The 13,833-nt window shown below is 43.5% G+C and overlaps 1 protein-coding gene across 1 annotated transcript in view; it reads left to right on the top strand.

Annotated features, from left to right (window-relative positions):
• CUNH3orf70 (chromosome unknown C3orf70 homolog) overlaps positions 1-13,833 on the top strand; it is a 70,662-nt gene that overhangs the window by 4,746 nt on the left and 52,083 nt on the right. The window lies entirely within an intron of this gene.

Below are 13,833 nucleotides of genomic sequence, written 5' to 3'. Positions count from 1 at the left end.
GCGCGCCCGCGCCCCCCCGCCTTCCGCCGCGGTCCTGGGGCGCCCGCGCGGCTTCCCGGGTCGCGATCCGGCCGCGGGTCCCGGGCCCAGCCCGTGCTCTGCCGCAGGCTGGGCCGCCCCGGGCGCCGGGCCGCCGAGCCGCCTCGCGCCGAGGACTCGGGCTGGCGCTTCCTTGGCAACCAGATGATGTCCCGCGGGGAACCTGGCTTCGGTCACTTCTTCAGAAGGGGACCTCCCCGTCCCGGGAAAACTGGAATCTATTTTTCTTTCTTCGTTTCGAACCGAAACGTCCAGGCAGTGTTTTGAGAAATGGCAGAGAGTCGCGGAGTGGATGGCAACCCGAGGGGGGTCCTTTTTTTCAGGGCTGGTCGTTACAGATGCTTCTTTTTTTCTTTCTCACTTTTGCCTTTCTGGGCTGCTGTTAATAAGGAAGAGCCCTTGGAAATAGAATTGGGTCCCATTCGTTGTTTTCAGATTGAGAAAGCGCTGAGGTGTGACAGATTGCTTCCAAGAAGTTAATATTAACAGTTTGAAACGGCGAACTCCTGAAATACTCGGTTGCAGCATTTAGAGCCAGTATATGAGACCGTTTTAAAATTGCAAAATAAAGTGGATTAAAGTAAACTTGAATCATCTTACACCAATTTATAAAAGCCAGAACTAACTGGTCTAGGCCCTTACTTGCTGTGTATCCTGTATGCGATTTTTAAATAGATTAAGCTTAAGCAGCCATTTAATTAAAATCCCACAATTTGATTAGTTCATGGTATCTGGCCTGCTATGTCCGATGAATCATTTTGTTTCAGAAATGAACTCTAGTTTCCGCATAACCTTATAATAGAGGACTTTGGAGTGCTGATTTAGGATACAAATCTTGCAAATGCCTTAAGTTATTATTTTTTTCCAGTTGAAAGAAGAATGGCACACAACTAGAGGTGTACTAACCGAGCAAATCTTTACTTATATTCATTGAAATCTTAAATTTCAATTTAGAAATTAGAGGATAGCAGATGCTTGCATTCTGCTTCCAAATACAAGAGACTTGGACTGGTATTGATCTTTTTGTGTTCCGTTCTGCTCATGGGTCACTTTCTTCCTCATCATTCCTCATGTGTTCCCAACTAGAAAGCATGGCTTTACTGGGAAACGTAGAGTTGAAAGCAGCAACCCAGCAAACCTGGGGTGCTGAAATACATGAGTAGGGTGAATTTGGAGAGGTCCATTTCCTGGGGAAGTCTAACATCACAGCGCGGAATGGGAGAACTGTTAAGAACCTTCCGGGGTCAGTGCCTCATTCCAGCAGCACCCTCCTCCAAGTTCGCCATCACTCCTGCCTTGCAGTCTCCTCAGTTCTTCCTTCATTAGCCCTGGACTCTTAAAAGACTGTTGTTTATATGGAGCTGAAATTGGTTACTTTCTTCTTCCCACTGGTCCTGTTTATGCTTCATGCAATCGTAGAGAACAATCTAATCCTTGTTTAAGATCCTGGCTGTGTTAGCTCTTCTTCTATGCAGATCTGAGTAGACGGTCGAATTTCTTGCAGTCATGGACTGTCTTATCTCAGTCTCGCTGTACATTCTCAGTGTCTTTCCTGAAATAGGCTCGAAATTCATGTTCATCGGACTGAATAAAGATTGCTATCATTTTCCTTCCAAGGCATTGTTTCATCCTATTTATAAATCTGCACTCCCTCCGGCCTTTCCTTTCACGTAGTGCCCAGGCTCCTAGCATCCTGGTCATTCTGAATGTGTGCCAACGTGGTCATGCTCCTTTGAAGACTCTGACCCCTAGCAAAGGCATATAGTATTCCTGATACGATCCCAGTGGTCCGAGTGGTGCACAGCCGCTCCTCCCCTCTGTGTCTGAGAGGTCAGGACTGCTATACCTAGCATCGCATCAGCCTCTTAACTTAATTTTATCATGATGATTATTTTTTAATTTGTTCCAGGGCCTATGTGCTCACCGGAGAATGACAGGGACAGACAGAGAGAGAGCGTGGGAAAGTGAGAAAGCAAGCTGCCAGGTCCAGGACTTGAAACACGGGAGTGTGGATTCCATGTGGGAGTCCAACGCTTCAACCACCACACCACCTGTTGGCCCCTATTTTTTTTTTTTTAATTTAAACATATGACACTTAAGCCACAGCAATTCAAAGTTTTCTGTCTGCTTCGGGACACCGGTATTGATCTCTTAGACACTGTTTTGTATTAAATTACCTGTGGTCTGGTGGCTAAGAGAGCCGATTCCACTCGGCCAACAGTGCAGTTTGAGCCCTGGTTGAGAGACACGAGGTATGTGTAAGTGCATGCCCAAGGTCCCCGGGGGAGGGAGAGATGGAGAAGGGATTGCAGCATGACCATGCCCCATGGGGGGTGCTTTCCCCCGTTCCCCTTCCCTCTCTGTCTCTGGCAAGCACATGCACCCTCTGACAAATTAAAAGAAAAAATTAGCCCATTTTTCTGTCTTAACGTATTTTTTATCATTTATTTACTTATTCTTTCTTTGAGAAGGAGAGAGAGGGAGACTACTTCCAACAGGGTCTTGTTACTGCCCTGGGTCATGGCGCCTGTGTGCCTGGTGTACTCGAGGAGGCCTTCTGACTTGAACTGGCAACCTTTCCATATGGCTCAGCCTCACAGAGCGCTGCACCTTACTGTTGTACCCCACCTGGCCTCTTTCTCTTTCTTTCATTCTTTTTTATAAAATTTTTTTTTTTTAAAGCTTACCGTTATGTTTTCAGATCCTGGCTCTCCCATAACAAATAACCTGTTTTCCCCTTAGGTTCATGTCTCACATATAGTAGATGCCAGCGGTAGTGAACCTGGTGATAAAACGGTTGAACAGGAACAGGCCAGTTAGTTTGGAAGCTCGCAGATACACCTGCCCTTCAGGTTGACGGCAGTTCGGTAACGAGCTGTTGCCATCACTACTTAGCTGCCAATTTTGTACCCATTTCATGTGTGTCTTGTCTGTAGGGATATGATGAGGACCTGGTCAAATACCCAGTTGAAATCCTGCCAACACGTGATTTTTGCTGTTTCTTTTTGATCTATGATTTATTTATACATGCTGTCTCTTATAAAAAGAAAGGAAACTAGATTAATCTGATAGAGCTCAGGTTGGTTCCACAAATGCTTACTGTTTTCTAACGGGCTTGAATCTATTTTAAAATAAATAACCTAAATTTAGAAAGGGATTGACGTCAAGTATACTGGACTATTGGCAGTCTTTCCTGTTTTTTTTTTTTTTTTTTTTTTTAAATTAGACCTACGCGTATTTGCTCTTTTCCATCGCTGGCAGCCCTCCGGTTCTCCTGCTCCCTCTGGCAGCAGTCCCGCCGTCCCATTCATGAGGAGGAGGACTTCATTAAAGCCGCGTAGAGCTCTGCCTCAGTGGCCTCACCTATCCTAGCGCCCATTCTTTATACTCTGTCTTGCTCAAATGCCATTTTCTTGACAAGAAACAAAATTAACCTATTTGAGAAATTTCCACTTTCTTTTTTGGCAGTCATTAAGTTTATGATTCCAGTCTTCAGCAGAATTCCTCTTATTATGTTGAACATGCGTTGGGCTGCCTCCATGTCCAGGTGGTTAAGGGAGCTACCCCATGAGCCCAGCAGGTGGTGTAGTAGTTAAAGCACTGGAGTCCTGTGTGGACAGCCACAGTTCGTGTCCCTGACTTGACAGCTTGAAACTAACGTTGGGTGTGTTTGTGCGCCTGTCCAAAATCCCAAGAGGAGAATGGTGGGGAAGGGACTGTGGCATGGCCATCCCCCATGAGGGGTGATTTTTCACTTTCTGTCTCTCCAGTGAGTGCATATGCCCTATAGCAAAACTCTCTCGAGAAAAAAAAAAAAAAAAAGGGAGCTACCCCTATGGCTGACTATGTTCCTAATCCCAGCCCTGGCAGCTTGGAAAACATGTTGGGCATGTTTGCGTGCATGCCCAAAATCCTAACAGGGCACATGGAGGAGACGGGGTTGTGGCATGACCATGGCCCTTTGGGAGATGCTTTTTCACTCTGTGTGTCTCCTTCTCTGTGAGCACACAGGTCCTTTGGCAATTGGAAAAAATGAACATGCACTGAGCACCTTCTATGACACACTGAGGAAACTGTTAGGAATGCAGATAGAACTATAGCTGGGCCGTGCCCTTAAGCAGAAGGAGCATATGACCCGTGCTATATGCATTTTTTTCAGTTGCCAGGGAGCACATGCAATGCTGAAGACACAGAGCGAGAGTGACAGCGAGTGAGAGCGCGTGAAAGCGCCCCCGTGGGGAGTGGTCCTGCCACAGTCCCTTGTCCTCTGCTTTCCCATCCTGTCGGGATTTGAGGCACACTCATACATGCTACTGTCCTGGGATTTAAACCGTAGTCAGCTGTGTGGGGGCCTGCTTCCTTAACCACTAGGCTGTGGGCCTGGTTCTGTAACTTCTTTAAATTATATGCTAAAGAGAATACTAAAATGAAGATTACTTGATGCTGAGAAATATAGGTTCAAAACAAATAAAGGGCGTTCAGCTTTACATGGTTGGTGTTAAACTTCTGAAATTCGTAACCTTATGAACTAGAAACACTGAAAAATAAGTATCTGTTCACAAGGGCATATAAAATATGTATATAGTCCTAGACGCAGTGCTTTGTGCATTATAAAAGGAAACCACTAGTGCACTTGGGTAATAATGAATTTTTGAGGATGATGTCTAGGAGAAAAAACAGTATGTTTTATCGGTGACAGTTTAAGATAGATTACAGGGCTGAATTAACAGTGACCCTGACTCTCCAACTTAATTTTTTCCCCATAAGGAGTGCCATTGGGTGCATGAATGAGTGATGCTTTCCAGGAGGAGTTTTGGGAGAGAAAAGGACATGCCTTGACTAGGAAAAAAGAGGTGGGAAAGAATAAATTATATACAGTGTTATAAAGTAGATTTTTGTGGCCTGAGTAGAGAGAACATTTAGGAGGAATAGGAAATCAGGTTGGTGGAATTAGTGGGTGGATTTGAAATGCTGAAGTGAAATCTGTGGGCTTGATTAGAATTGGGGGGAGGGCAGAGGAAGGTTACTAAGGGTATCTTTTAGGTTTCTAGAGTCTTGCCTTAGGTAGTCTGGGTGAATGGTGGTGCTGTTCACTAACAGCAGCTTATTGGGAAAGAACTCAGCCTGGGGGGAAGATCCCTGGGAAGTGGTTTTGGATCTGTTGCTATTGTCTTTGGTGACGTCCCTGGGCAGTTACAGGCAGGGTTCCTCTAGGTCTCAGAGAGGAGAGGTCTGGGCCGGATTTAATTTGGCATGGTTTACTTACAGGTTACAGTCGTAGTGGCGATGAAGCATGAGATTGCCAAGGGAGAGACTGTAGCATGAGCAACGAGGAACACTCTTGGGCTTTCCCTTTAGACCACTGAGGGTTCCAGTTTGTATACAGGAGGGTACACTGGTGGGAGTCTAAGATGGCCAGAGAACGAAAATCTGGAAAGTGTGATATTGCAGAAACTAAGGGAAAAGAGTATTTTAAGGAAGAATACAAAGACTAAACCAATTTTCAGCAGGTTAATTCTGAGATAGCAGTGAAATACACAAATACTGATTTTGCTTTATTACTGAAGAAGAGAGTAAAAGGTTTAGTCTTGCAACAGTGACTTCAGGAATATTCTTAATTGAAGTATTAGTCAAAGCTATTTGAGACAGTGACTTCTTCAAGGTGGCAGGAGAACAGAGTGTGGGGAGCTGAGGATTAGGACAGAGATAATAGTCAATATTTCTTGAGTGATTACGTTGTGCCAGAGTGAGCTTATTATGCTGAGCACTTAATAGCCCATTATGTCCATTTTAAGTTGAAGAAAAAGGCTTAGAAAAGTTAAGTAACTTTCCCATGGGCACATAGCTAGTAAGAAGTAGAGCCTGGATTTGGATCCACACTGGATTCTAGGACCTGGACTCACCCACAAGGCTACTATAGAGCAATTTAAAATGAATAAGCAGAACCGGTAGATCTTGGTTTCATTAAATCCAGTGATGGGGAAAGTGTCTAAGAAATGTGTGGCACCTGTCAATTGGTGGTGGCATTCAGAAGAATGAGAACTGCAAGGAGGTCCTTGGATGTGGTGGGGAGCGAAATCCCAGTTAAGGGCTGAGGAAGACAAAAGTGATTAGAAGGTGACAGGTGTGGTTGAGTGGGTGTACGTGGTATGATGTAGGTGCCACCAGAAGAACTCGCAGTTGGCTTAGAGAAATCACATCATAATTGAGTTCAGTTTTCTACGGGAGACATCTTAAAAGATGTCTGTCTCTTTTCAGGTTGAAAGCAGGAAGAGTGGGATTTGCTTTAGTCTAACAGGTGGTATTAGCATATCTAAAGAAAGACTGTCCCAGCAGGAGATGGATGGGCAGCAGAGAAATATAGCAGAACGGGAGTTGGAAAGGCAGTATTGGAAGGGTTTTCAGGACTCACAAAGGTGGTATGCTGCTTGGAGGGGTGAATGTCTGGTCCTTAAGGTGGGGCTAGCCCAGCAAATCTTTGCTTATAATTTGGTTTCCTATTTGTAGATTTACAATAGGGAGAGGAGCTGACTAGAGAATTCAGCTGTCTGGACTTTGGGGCAATTAGACTTCTTTCCATTAGTTGAGTAAGTTAGCATTGTGGTTTTGTGTTTTTCTGTTAGTTCCATTTCCTGCTTTTACACAGCTCTAGGGAAACTCACAAAATCAAGTTCTCACTTCCCCAGGGGAATGCCAGCTGATTTTTCTAAAGGACATCTCAGTCGTATCAATAACAGTAACTACAGAAAATGTGGTCCTGAAGTCTGACGGTGAAAACTAGCAAACACATCCACAAAAACAGTAGTAGTTTGAGTAGATTAAAAAACAAGCTGAAGTTTTCCCCCTAAAAATGAAAGTTCTAACCATGTCTGGTGGTTGAAGGAAGAGTATAACCTTAGTTTTAAGAGAGAAGGTATGGGACCAGCAGGTGGCATGGTGGTTAACAGAGAGAAGGTTTGGGGCCAGCAGGTGGCATGGTGGTTAAGGTTCCGGATTCTCACATGACTAACCATGGTTTGAGTCTTTTTTTTTTTTTTTTTTTAATTTTTTTTTTAGAGGTTTTTGCCAAAGGGCGCGTGCGCTCGCCAGACAGACGGAGAGAGACAGAGAGACAGAAAGCGAGAAATCACCCCCCAGGGGGGATGGCCACACCACAGTCCCTTCTCCTCCATTCTCCTCTTGGGATCTTGGGCATGCATGCACACACGCCTGGTGTGAGTTTTAAGCCACCGGGTCTGGTACGCGAACCACGGTCGACTACATGGGAGTCCAGCGACATAGCCATTACGCTAACTGCTGGTCCCACCATGGTTTGAGTCTTGACCCAGAGGCTTGAAAACCATGCCAATGCGTGTGTGCGCGCGTGCTTAAAATCTGGAGAGGTGAATGGAGAAGTGGGGATTGCAGTGTGGCCATCCTGCCCTGCTTGTCCTCCCTCGAGAGTGGGGGTGGGGTTTCATTTTTCACTTTCCATCTCTGTGTCTCTTTCTGTCTCTCTTCAGCGAGCGTACGGGCCCTATGGCAAAAATCTAAAAAAAAAAAAAAAAAAAAGGCGGAGGGAGTATGCGATCAAGTTCTTAGTGAGTTTCTTCAGTTCTCTTGCAGAGACAGAGGAAGTCTGTAGTCTTCTCAACAAACATTCACATCAGCAGTAACAAATAACACACACTGGGCCTGCTCTGTGACCTGGTGCTTAAGCTGGCTGGATCCCACAAGGCCGACTGTGGTTTGAGAAACACGCCGGGCACAGTGGTGGGAACCCAGAATCCTGAAAGGAGGGAGAATGGAGAAGGGGGTGCTGTCTGACTAGTCCCCACAGCTAGTGTTTTCTTTTCCTCTTTGTTTCTCTCCATAAGCATACGTGCCCTCTAGCACAAAAAAAAAAAAAAAAAAAGATGAAGAGAGAGAAAAGAAAACAAATGGCACACATTAATATTTACAAACTTCAGCACAGTGGTAATCCTTTTGCATATTAGTGCATTGAAACCTCACAGAAACCTTGTGAGGTAGGTAATGTAACTGTCCTCGCTCTTTAGATTGGGAAGCTTGCCCAGGTCACCTGTAACATCTGGCCCACAGTGTGTAATACATCCCTCCAGTGACGTCTGCACCATGCCCCCCAAATGAGCCATCCAGGACAAAACTCTTTAACCTCCCTAGTGCTTAGGTGTCCATTTAAAAGTGGATGTTTTGGTCTAATATAGTTGTATTTCTTTTTTTCCTTTTTAAACTTATTTACATTCATTCACTGTACGTCATTACAATATACAACACGAGATTTTGCAACCGGAGTACACTGTGTACTGGCTCAATCAAGGATATTCCCATACGTGATTATAGTTGTATTTCTATACATCTCCGTCTCACTTTAACAGATCTTTAGTGAAATAAAAAACACTATAGATATAACAGTTTGGAATTTCATAGAAAATTCTACCTGATGCCAGCCTGTGGTGTGGTAGTTAAGGTGACTGGATCCCACTTGGCCAACTGCACGACGAATCCCAACCCAGCAGCTTGACAAACATGCCAGGTGCGTGTGCGCGCATGGAGTCCTGAAAGCGGGGAGAAACGGAGAAGGGATTGCAGTGTGGTCATGCCCTGTGGGAGGTGCTGTCCACTCCTCTTTCCCCCTCTTGCTCTGTCTCTCTCCAGTGAATCCCTATTCCCACTGGCAAATTAAATATAAAAACTCTCTGTTGGACTCATTTGCTTTCTTTCTCTGATTACCTGCTCACATGTACGCACACACACAAAAACACGCACACATGCTCTTTTTTTCCCAAGCCGTTTAAAAGTTAGTGCAGGCATTATGACACGTCACACCTAAATGCATCAGTGCTTCTCTTAAGAATTTTAGGTATAACCACAGTACTGTAATCACACTTGAGATAGTTAAATAGTAATTCAGATTCTACCCAGTGTATGATTTTCTTAATTGTTAAAAAAATGACTTTTATGGCTGACTGTTAGAACACTCAGCATCTAATCAAAATTCATACATTACGTTTTATTGTTCTATCACTTGTCTCCTTTAAGCATGCCAAAACAATAACTTTAAAAAAATTACATTGCATTTTTTGAAGCGTGTAGGTTAACTGTGGAATGTCCCGAATGCTAAATTTGCCTGATCGTTTCATCATGGTTTGATTAGGTAAACACTGTCTTTCAAGTTATTACATAGGTGCTGGGGTCAGGGTGTTCTGTAGTTCTAACACTAAGGTGAGGACTATCACATTTCTCCATTATAAAAATGCCTTTCCTCTAATTTTCTTCTTCTTTTTCAATTAGCTTTTGCATTCTCTTTGCTTTTAGTAAGTCATCTGTGGGGTAATACTTAGACACTGAGTGAATATCTTGTTTCCCAGCAAACTTTAACCCGGTGTCTTTAGTACTGGCTCTAGATCTGTATATGCATCACTTATTACAGGGGTGGCTGTGAAATAATGATTCACAGGTTCTGTCAGTCCTTTTACCATTCGATGGCATTCTTTTGAAGAGTTAACTATAGACACATCAAGTGTCTGACTGTTTTGATACTCAGATTGTCTTACATTTGACAAGTGAAAGCCTCTTTGAGATCTTGTGTCCTTTTGACATGTGCTATCTTTTTGTAGTATTTCCCAAGTTTTCTTTCTTTTTTTTTTTTTTGGAGAAGTTTTTGCTATAGGGTGCCCTCGCCAGACAGACAGAGACAGACAGAGAGACAGAAAGCGAGAAATCACCCCCCAGGGGGGATGGCCATGCCGCAATCCCTTCTCCTCCATTCTCCTCTTGGGATCTTGGGCATGCACACACACGCGCCTGGTGTGAGTTTAAGCCACTGGGTCCAGGACTCGAACTGCGGTCGACTACGTGGGAGTCCAGCGACATAGCCATTATGCTAACCGCTGGTCCCCATCCCAAGTTTTCTGACACAACAAGTCAAAGGCTCACCTAAATAGTTTCTGTGCATCCCGTTAGAAATCAGCTTTTTCATTTCCTTTTCTTGAGGAGCGATGTAGAAACTATTACCTGGGCGCTGGGTATGTGTCTTTTCACTGGAATATTACTGCATGTAGGCTCTTTCAGTGGACAGGTCTAGGAGACTGTGTGTGTGGTGTTTGCATGTATGTACCCCTCCTCTTCCCTCATTCCCCTTGTTCTATTTGAGTAAAAATGCTGATTTCCAGTATATTTTGGTATTACTCGTTTTCCTCTGTCTTCAACTGCACACAAAATAATAAGATTTAGGATTTACTGCATCAGTACCATTGCCAGCGACAAATGTTTAACTAAACCTCAACAATTTTTGCATGTTTAGTCTTTAGATGAAATCCTAGAAAAAAAGGATGTACAAACAGACCACATGTTTCTTGTGTTATCAGACTTATTTATTTCTGATTAATTTTGGGGTTTTCTGTTTTCATCTTTTTTCTTCAATTGCCAAAGGGCACATGCACTTGCACAGTGGGGAGGTGTGAGGGTCAGAGAGAGAGAGTACCCCCTCCATGGGGTGTTGCCACACCGTAATCCTTTTTTCTCCAGTCAGGAGGGATTTTGGGTACTCCTGCCCACGTCTGATGTGTGTGTCAAGCCTCTGAGGCTGGGATTCGAACTGGAGTTGGCCATGCATGATCCAGTTCCGTATGTACAGCGCTTAGCCCTGGTGCTGTGGTGTAACCCTTCATCTTTTTAAAAATGAAACTTCTTTATTTCTAAATTTATTTATTTGTTTATTTATTAGGTTTTTGCCATAGGCTGTGTGCACTCACTGGCAAGAGACAGAGAGAAAAATGAGACATTGCCCCCTGGGAGGATGACCACACCACATTCCCCTCGGTCCTGGGATTTGGGCACGCGTGCAGATACGCCCTGCCCGATTTTCAAGCCCAGACTCAACTCAATCTGTGATTGGCCATGTTCCTTAACCATTATGCCAAATGAAACTTCTCATTTTTTTTTTTTTGAAGAGATTTTTGCTATAGGGCGTGTGCGTTTGCCAGACAGGCAGAGAGAGACAAAGAAACAGAAAGCGAGAAATCACCCCCCAGGGGGGATGGCCACGCCGCAATCCCTTCTCCTCCATTCTCCTCTCGGGATCTTGGGCACACACGAACATGCGCCCGACGTGTTTAAGCTATCAGGTCCGGGACTCGAACCGTGGTCGACTACGTGGAAGTCCAATGACATAGCCATTATGCTAACTGCTGGTCTCCCAGCGTGAGTTTTAAGCCACCAGGTCTGGGATGCGAACCGCAGTCGACTACATGGGAGTCTAACGACATAGCCATTTCGCTAACTGCTGGTCCCAAACTTCTCATTTTAAGACAATTGTAGCTTTATGCAGTCATGAAAAATAGTACAGGGAGATCTCACATACTCTTTAGCCAGTTCTTTTATGGTACTACTTTGCAAAACTGTAGTTGGACATCACAGCTAGGAAATGGATGACAATGCCGGCAAGCTAAAGAGCATTCCCACTGCCACGGGAGCCCTCATGCCAGCCTTTTACTTCCATCGGCACTTCCCCCCACGCCATCCCCTCATCAGCCCTCGGTAATCACTGATTGTTCTCCATTTTTATCATTTTATTTCTAGAACGTTGTATAAATGGAATCATACACATAAGACGACTTTTTCCCCCCAGTATAACTCTGGAAATCCGTCTAGGTTGTTGAGCGTTTCACTAGCTCGTTCCTTTTTATTGCCGAGCGGTGTTCTATGATGCGCGTGTACACAGTTTACACGGTTCACCATGGGAAGACATAGGAGCCAGTTTTAGTGATTACAGGAAAGTCTGCGGTAAACATTTGTGTACAGTTTTCTGTATGAACTTGAAACTTCATTTCTCTGGGATAAATGCCCAGGACTGCAACTGCTGGGCCGTATGGTAAGTTACATTTTTAGTTTTTAAAAGAACCTGCCAAACTGTTTTCCAGACGGACTGTACCAATTTACATTGCTGAGCTGTGTGTGAGCGACTGGGTTTCCTCACCATGTCCTCAGCAGGAGTTAGTGTTGTCACTATTTCTATCTCAGCCATTTTGATGGGCGTTGTCGTAGTCTGAGCTGCCGTTCCAGTGTACCATGGGCTGGGTGGCAGCAGCAGCATTTGTATCTCCGTTCTGGAGGCTGGAGGAACTGTCATTTATCCGTACATCAGTTTCAGGAGAATTGAAAGTTATTGTATTGAGTCTTACAATATTTCAACATTTATTTAGATATTTTATTCCTTCCATTAGCATCGTGTAGTTTTTGGCATTTAAGTCTTACACAGATTTTGTTAGATTTATACATAAGTAACCTTTCTTGAGTAATTGCAAATGGCTTTGGGTTTTTAATCTTGGCGTTCTGTGTTGATCGCTAGTATGGAAAAATAGAGTTGATTTTTCTATGTTTATCCTGTGACCACACCACATTCACTTCTCAGCTACGGGCACCCTTTCCCCACCCAATAGATTTCTGAGGATTTTCCGCAGAGACCATCGTTTTATCTACAAATAGGAATTTTTTTTACTTCAAATATGCATGCCTCCTCCCTTTTCTTGCTTTATCGTACTGACTTGAACTTCTAGCACTATGTTGAATAAAAGTGGTAAGAGTGTTTACTGCCCCGTAGACATAAGCATATAATCTTTTGCCTTTTCCTCTCCTCTCCTCTTCTCTTTCCTTGCCTTTTCTTTTCTGGAGCATCCACATCAAGTTGAGGAAATAACCCCCTATAATTCTATTTTCTACAAATTAAAAAAAAAAAATTCACAAAGGAGGACCAGCAGATGGCATGGCATTGCTTGACTCCCATGTGCTGACTGCGGTTCAAGTCCCAGACCCACTGGCTTGAAAATCGTGCCTTGTGTGCATGCAGGCATGCCCAAGATCCTGGGAGGAGAATGGAGGAGAAAGGATTGGGGTGTGGCCATCCTCCCTGAGGAGTGATTTCTCTTTTCTCACTGTCTCTGGTGAGTGCATGCATCACACCCACAGTCAAAAAATCTACAAAACAAAAACAAAAAACCCACAAATGAGTATTAAATTTTGTCAGATGCTTTTTCTGTATCAATTGCTATGATCGTGTGATTTTTTTCTCATTAGCCTATTAGTAAGATGGATTATATTGATTTATTTTCAAATATTGAGACTTGCATCTCTGGAATAAACCACACTCGGTCATGGTGTGTAATTCTTTTTATATATAACTGAATTCTCTTTGGTAGAAGTTGATTAAAGATTATTCTGTCTATATATATGATGAGTATTGGTCTCTAGTTTTCATTTTGGTGTTGTCTTTGTCTTGTTTTGGTATCAGGATAAAACTAGCTTCATGCAATGTATTGTAAGGTTTTCCTCCTTTTCTTATTTCCCTTATGAAGATATGTTAAATTGATGTTAATTTTTCTTTAAACATCTGGTAGAATTCTCCAGTGAAACCACCTAGGCCTGGATATTTATTTATTTATTTTAGTTTAAGAATTACTAATAACATTTTTTAAATAGTTACAGGGCTATTCAAATTTTTGTTAATGGGTGAGTTCCTGTAGTTTGTATTTTTCAAGGACTCGATCTATTTCACTCTCAGCTGTAAAATTTAAGGGTGTAGTAGTGTAGTGTGCTCTTACACTTCTGGTGTCTTCGTGGTCTGCAGTGATATCCTCTGCTTTATCTCTGGTACTGGGCATTTGTGTCTTGCGTGTTTATTTTTTGTTAGTCTTGCTGGAGATCTGTCAGTTTTATTGACTTTCTCAAAGAACCAGCTCTTTGTTCCTATTGATTTTTTCTGTTCTTTTTCTGTTGACTATGAGTTCAATTCCTGCT

Source organism: Tupaia chinensis, unplaced genomic scaffold, assembly GCF_000334495.1.
Source record: "Tupaia chinensis unplaced genomic scaffold, TupChi_1.0 Scaffold000708_1, whole genome shotgun sequence".
NCBI lineage: Eukaryota > Metazoa > Chordata > Mammalia > Scandentia > Tupaiidae > Tupaia > Tupaia belangeri.
Note: the sequence above shows the minus strand (reverse complement) of the source record. Positions and strands in the feature narration are given on the sequence as shown.